Below are 7500 nucleotides of genomic sequence, written 5' to 3' on the forward strand. Positions count from 1 at the left end.
AGCAATCGCCACTGATATATGTGAGATATATTACATATATAAATAAATGTTTTCACGCAAGAAGAAGAGTATATACGAGCAGACACTGTTATCAATATTCCTATTTTTCTGTATCAGAAAAGGCCATCATTTCACCTTCATGTCACTTTGGAACCACCCACCTACGTCGTCAAGTTAGCTAACAAAGCAGCTAAATCCGAAAATGTAAAGAAAAAAAAAAGACAAAAAACAGCAAAAGTGTAGCGCCACCTGCAGTTGAACGTGTGAATTTGTGTTTGAAATGTTTGTGTTCTCACACAGCGATACGACGGTTTTTGTACGAGATTTCAAGCTAGGTGCAGAAGACGTTTTTGGAAAAGAGCATCTTCACGCACCATTTGTCTTTTTCTGTACGACTTCTTTGGAACGTGCTGCGTCTCGGGCTCTGTGAATAAAAATAATACAAAACACTTTTGAGAAACGAGTCTCCGGTTTCTTGTTGTGAAGCATTCCAGCACAAAGTTGGAAAAGATTTGGCACAACACATTTCCCTCTTTTTATTTCTGGCAACTAAAATAAAAGGTGCTGTGATGGCGCTATCTGCAGGGGCAAACACCTTGAGGTCATTCTCAACAGGAAGATGCACTTACAAAACTCTTAACATGTTTATATCATATTTGTCGTATAGTTTTACACATTTCTTAATAAAAATAATATTTTTATTCCTCACTCAAGATTAAGTTGTCGGAAAAAAGACAACTTCATACAGGTATGAGAAAATTAGGGATGATGTTTGATAAGAAATTATCGAGTTCGAGTCTATTATAGAATCCTCTTATCGAACCGATTCCTTATCGATTCTCTTATGGAGTCCAGATAGGTTGTTGTATATGGAAAAAAACACAATATTTGGTTTAACAAAAGCTCACTTTTATTATATAAGAAAACAATTTAATCTAATAAATAAATAAATATTGACTGTTACCCCCCTAAAAAAATAAAATAAAATAAAGAAACATTGACTGTTGTTACCCAAAGTATATTAAGTGGGATTTTTCAGAAAAACAAATGTTGGTTGGAGTTCAAATCCCAGCCGAGTCATACCAAAGACTATAAAAATGGGACCCATTACCTCCCTGCTTGGCACTCAGCATCAAGGGTTGGAGTTGGGGGTTAAATCACAAAAATGATTCCCGGGCGCGGCGCCGCTGCTGCCCACTGCTCCCCAAGGGGGTGGGACAAATGCAGAGGACAAATTTCACCACATCTAGTGTGTGTGTTTGTGACAATCATTGGTACTTTAATCTTTAATCTTAATACAGTAACACAAAAACAACCTGTCTCTGTGATCACTATAGGTGTATAAATAATAATATAGTGTTAAATAAAATCAGTCCCTTGGGCACACAACTGGAAATAAAACAGCTCTCCAAAAAGTGCAATTCTGCTGCTATTTGACATAACTGTTTATGATGCTTTGACATTTTTGCACTTTAAAGAAAGAAAGAAAATTCTATGAAGAGAAAAGTTGTTTGCAAATGTGGTTACAATGCTAAAAAATGAAAAGTTAAAGCTAAAAAAAGAAATACACTTTATTGAGTTAACATTATTTCTTTATAGGGGGAAAGATGTTATGAGCTAGGGCGGGGGTCGGCAACCCGCATGCGGCTCTTTAGCGCCGCCCTAGTGGCTCTCTGGAGATTTTTCAAAAATGTATGAAGAATGGAAAAAGATGAGGGGAAAAAAATCTATTTTTTTGTTTTAGTATGGTTTCTGTAGGAGGACAAACATGACACAAACCTCCCTAATTGTTACAAATCACACTGTTTATATTAAACGTGCTTCACTGATTCGAGTATTTGGCGAGCGCCGTTTTGTCCTACTAATTTTGGCGGTCCTTGAACTCACCGTATAGTTTGTTTGCAATGTATAACTTTCTCCGACTTTCTAGGACGTGTTTTATGCCACTTCTTTTTCTGTCTCATTTTGTCCACCACACTTTTAACGTTGTGCGTGAATACACAAAGGTGAGTTTTGTTGATGTTATTGACTTGTGTGGAGTGCTAATCAGACATATTTGGTCACTGCATGACTGCTAGCTAATCGATGCTAACACGCTATTTAGGCTAGCTGTATGTACATATTGCATCATTATGCCTCATTTGTAGCTATATTTGAGGTCATTTAGTTTCCTTTAAGTCCTCTTAATTCAATGTATATCTCATGACACATGTAATATGGCTTTTAATTTGTTGCGGCTCCAGACAGATTTGTTTTTGTATTTTTGGTCCAATATGGCTCTTTCAACATTTTGGGTTGCCGACCCCTGAGCTAGGGAATATAACAACTACACTACCCATCATGCAACGGGAGTGACGAGCATGCGCGGTAGCCCCGAAAAGTGTTGTTGCATGTCGTCACCCGTGAAAGTAAACGTCAAGAACTCAGCCAACACGCCTCGTCTGCATTATTTATAATTAGACAGACAACACATATACAGTGTGAAAAACAAAAGTTAAAAAAGAGAGATATGTTGTATATATATGTATGTGCTGCGGTTGCTTTAAGAACGTTGCGCCAGCTGCAGTGAAGGAGGTGCGTTGCTAGCCTGGTTGCTATGTTTCCGGTGGGTCGTAAAAGTGTTCTTCATGAGTTTGTACCCTGCTCAAATCTCTCAGTAAAGTTATTCATTGGATTATAGCTTTTGTTTTGAACTTTATTACACCTTGGAGCGCTTTTCCCCGTCCATTGTTTTCCTGCTTTCGCTGTCTGCGCCTAATGACTGAGCTACGTGACTGATTTATTGTGATGTCACACGGAGCATTTCTGGTCGGGACGGGATTCGTTCCGAGGGATTCGAATAAAGAACCAACTCTTTTCTTTACTATAGTGGTCTCGATAACGGGTACCGGTTCTCAAAGAGGGATTCGAGTCCGAGGACTCGGTTATTTTCTTATCGAACTTATCGGTTTCGAGTATCATCCCTAGAGAAAATATTTGTAAAAAGATAAATATATATATTTTTAAATAAAACAAGTACATTTTATATATATTTTTAAATAAAACAAGTACATTTGATCTGAAAGAGTTGTATATTTTTAGAATAAAGTTGAATACATATTTGAAAAACATAAAACCAAAGTTGTTAGTACTGTTTTGTCGTAAACTGGATATGATCTTATTGAAGTAGTACGTTGTACAGTGTACTGCCTATACATGGGCAGTATGTATATTACAAAATATAGTTTTAAAAATATATATTTAAAATTATACATATATTTATATATATTAAAACATTTTAGTCAAATTTATGTGAAAGGTTATATTTTAAGAATTAAATAAAATATGTATTTTAAAAATAGAACTTTTACATAAAATTAAGACAAAAATTACTTAATTTTACTTTTAACAATGCTTATTAATTCTTGTAAACAAAACGTTTTGTTAGTACAATAATGTACTATTCATATATAAGTATAGATGTAAATATATATATATATATATATATATATACATACACACACATATATATATATACAGTATATATATGTAAATATACATATATATGTATATATATATACACATATACATATATACACACATATATATATATATACACACACATACATATATATACACACACATATATATATATAGTATATATATGTAAATATACATATATATGTATAAATATATACACACATATACATATATACATACATATATACACACATATATATATATACACATTTACATATATACACATATACAGACATATACATACACACACACACACACACACATATATATATATACAGTATATATATGTATATATAGTAAATATACATATATATGTATATATATACACACATATACACACATATACATATATATACACATATATTTATATATATATATATACACACACATACATATTAAAGATTAAGATTAAAGATTAAAGTACCAATGATTGTCACACACACACTAGATGTGGTGAAATTTGTCCTCTGCATTTGTCCCATCCCCTTGGGGAGCAGTGGGCAGCAGCGGCGCCGCGCCCGGGAATCATTTTGGTGATTTAACATATACACACACACATGTATATATATAGTATATATATGTAAATATACATATATATGTATATATATACACACATATATATATATATACATATACATATATATATATATATTATATATATATATATATACATACATATATACACACACATATATATATACACATATACATATATACACATATACATACATATATATACACATACAAACATATATACTTATATATATACACATTCTTACACATATATACATACTTATATATGTATACACATACATACATACTTATATATGTATACACATACATACATACTTATATATGTATACACATACATACATATATATATATATATATATATATATACACACATACACACATACATACATACATACATACATACATACATACATACATACATACATACATACATACATACATACATACATACATACATACATACATACATATATATATATATATATATATATATATATATATATATATATATATATATATATATATATATGTACACACACACACACTACCGTTCAAAAGTTTGGGGTCACCCAAACAATTTTGTGGAATAGCCTTCATTTCTAAGAACAAGAATAGACTGTGGAGTTTCAGATGAAAGTTCTCTTTTTCTGACCATTTTGAGCGTTTAATTGACCCCACAAATGTGTTGCTCCAGAAACTCAATCTGCTCAAAGGAAGGTCAGTTTTGTAGCTTCTGTAACGAGCTAAACTGTTTTCAGATGTGTGAACATGATTGCACAAGGGTTTTCTAATCATCAATTAGCCTTCTGAGCCAATGAGCAAACACATTGTACCATTAGAACACTGGAGTGATAGTTGCTGGAAATGGGCCTCTATACACCTATGTAGATATTGCACCAAAAACCAGACATTTGCAGCTAGAATAGTCATTTACCACGTTAGCAATGTATAGAGTGTATTTCTTTAAAGTTAAGACTAGTTTAAAGTTATCTTCATTGGAAAGTACAGTGCTTTTCCTTCAAAAATAAGGACATTTCAATGTGACCCCAAACTTTTGAACGGTAGTATATATATATATACCATATATATATATATATTTATATATATATATATATATATATATATATATATATACTGTATAGATATTGTAAAATACATAGTTTATAATAAAAATGTTATTAAATGCTACAATATATAGTTACTATACAATATATACTATTTTATATTGATTTTGTTTTACTATAATATATATTTACACACATTTGTAATTGTGAAAACTATGATAAATATTTTTACTATAATATATACACAGCTTCACTTTTTCCACATTTTGTTGTGTTACAGCCTTATTGCACAATGCAATAATTCACTTTTGTCCTCAAAATTCGACACACAATTCCCAACGATGACGGTGTAAAAAAAAAATAAAAAAATTTTAAATTGCAAATTTGTTTGTGATATAACCCCCCAAAAAATCTAATGTACACAAGTATTTATAGTTTTTTCTCAATACTTTGTTAAAGCACCTTTGGCAGCAATTACAACCTCAAGTCCTTTTGGCAACGCACAGAGACATCCTGGATGAAAACCAAGGCTTCTCATCCAACCTGATGGAGCTTGAGAGGTGCTGTATGGGCCAAACTGCCCAAAGACAGGTGTGCCAAGCTTGAGGCAACGTATTCAATTGGAGGCTGTAATTGCTGCCAAAGGTGCATCAACAAAGCATTGAGCAAAGACTGTGTATACTTATCTACATGTCATTTTGGAACTGCTTTATTTTGAATACATTCACAAATTAAAACACAACCTTTTTACATTCTCAATGTTGGGAATTGTGTGTAAAATTTTGAGGAAATAAAATAGCATTTGGGAAAAGACTAACATGACATGTGAAACTAGTGAAGCGCTGTGAAGACTTAAAAGTTCTTTGCTAAGTGACGTGGCCAACTAGTGGCCTGGCATGCACATGACAGCCATTTGGAGACATTCATTTCAAACTTTTTTGTGGGACTTTAGTGTGGGACATTGTCCTGTCGTCTGGCAGACATTAGGGAAGCGCTTCAGACGCCGTATATATATATATATATATATATATATATATATATATATATATATATATATATATATATATATATATATATATATATATATATATATATATATATATATATATATATATATATAAATAAATAAATAAATAAATAAATAAATAAAAGAGAGAGAGAGAGAGAGAGAGTTCACTTCAATCATTCACAGAAATATCAGACATTCCCACAAAAAGATGGCCGCTCAGTGATCGACGAGCAAAGTCCAGCATTCTTCTTGTCCTCATTCTTCATATTGATCAATATTTAGTGTATTAATAATTATTTATTCTTCATATTGATCATTATTTATTCTTTATAATAATATATTTTTTTCTTCATATTGATAACTATTTATTTATTCTTCATATTAATAATTTATTCATTCTTCATGTAATAACTATACATTCTTCATACTGTATGTATATATTGCTTTTATTCTTCATATTAATAATATGTATTCTTCATATTAATAACTTTGTATTTATTATTTAGATTGATAACTATATATTTTATTCATTTATTTTCATATTGGTTTTATATTTATTTATTTTTTGTTTTTATTCTGTCATTGTTTTTAATATTTTTTTAACATGACTGTGCAGCACTTAGGAAACATTCTTGTTGTTTAAATGTGCTATATAAATAAAGTGGATTGGATTATTTATTTATATTGAATAGTTTATTTATTCTTCATATCAATAACTCTTTATTCTTCATATTGATAACTTTTTATTTATTCTTCATATCGATAATTATTTATTATTCATATTATATATAAATGGGTTATACTTGTATAGCGCTTTTCTACCTTCAAGGTACTCAAAGCGCTTTGACAGTATTTCCACATTCACACACACATTCACACACTGATGGCGGGAGCTGCCATGCAAGGCGCTAACCAGCAGCCATCAGGAGCAAGGGTGAAGTGTCTTGCCAAAGGACACAACGGACGTGACTAGGATGGTAGAAGGTCGGGATTGAACCCCAGTAACCAGCAACCCTCCGATTGCTGGCACAGCCACTCTACCAACTTCGCCACGCCGTCCCTTGATAACGCCGTCATATTGATAACTCTTAATTATTTATATTATATGGAGTTTGCAACCAATAACTCGGTTGTCGCTAACTTCATTTTCATTAATAAATTAGATTTTGGTGCAAAAAACGATTGGACTGAATTTTTTTGGGGGGTATATTTTACCATTTTAAAAATGTTTAAAAGTTTTCATTGTTAAATTAGATTGTGGTGCAAAAGATATTGGACTAAATATTTATGTAGTATATTTTGTAATTTTAATTAAAAGAAACCCAAAAAAATTTCATTATTAAATTAGATTTTGGTGCAAAAAATGATTGGACT

The 7500-nt window shown here is 31.3% G+C and overlaps 1 long non-coding RNA gene across 1 annotated transcript in view; it reads left to right on the forward strand.

The window, feature by feature from the left end:
- Positions 1–1822: 1822 nt before the first annotated feature.
- The window catches only part of LOC133656346 (uncharacterized), a 14218-nt gene continuing 8540 nt past the window's right edge, over positions 1823–7500 (forward strand). Inside the window, exon 1 of the long non-coding RNA XR_009827128.1 lies at positions 1823–2006. This is a non-coding gene — a long non-coding RNA (uncharacterized LOC133656346). The remainder of the gene's footprint in view (positions 2007–7500) is intronic.

Source organism: Entelurus aequoreus, linkage group LG08 (genome assembly GCF_033978785.1).
Source record: "Entelurus aequoreus isolate RoL-2023_Sb linkage group LG08, RoL_Eaeq_v1.1, whole genome shotgun sequence".
Lineage (NCBI taxonomy): Eukaryota > Metazoa > Chordata > Actinopteri > Syngnathiformes > Syngnathidae > Entelurus > Entelurus aequoreus.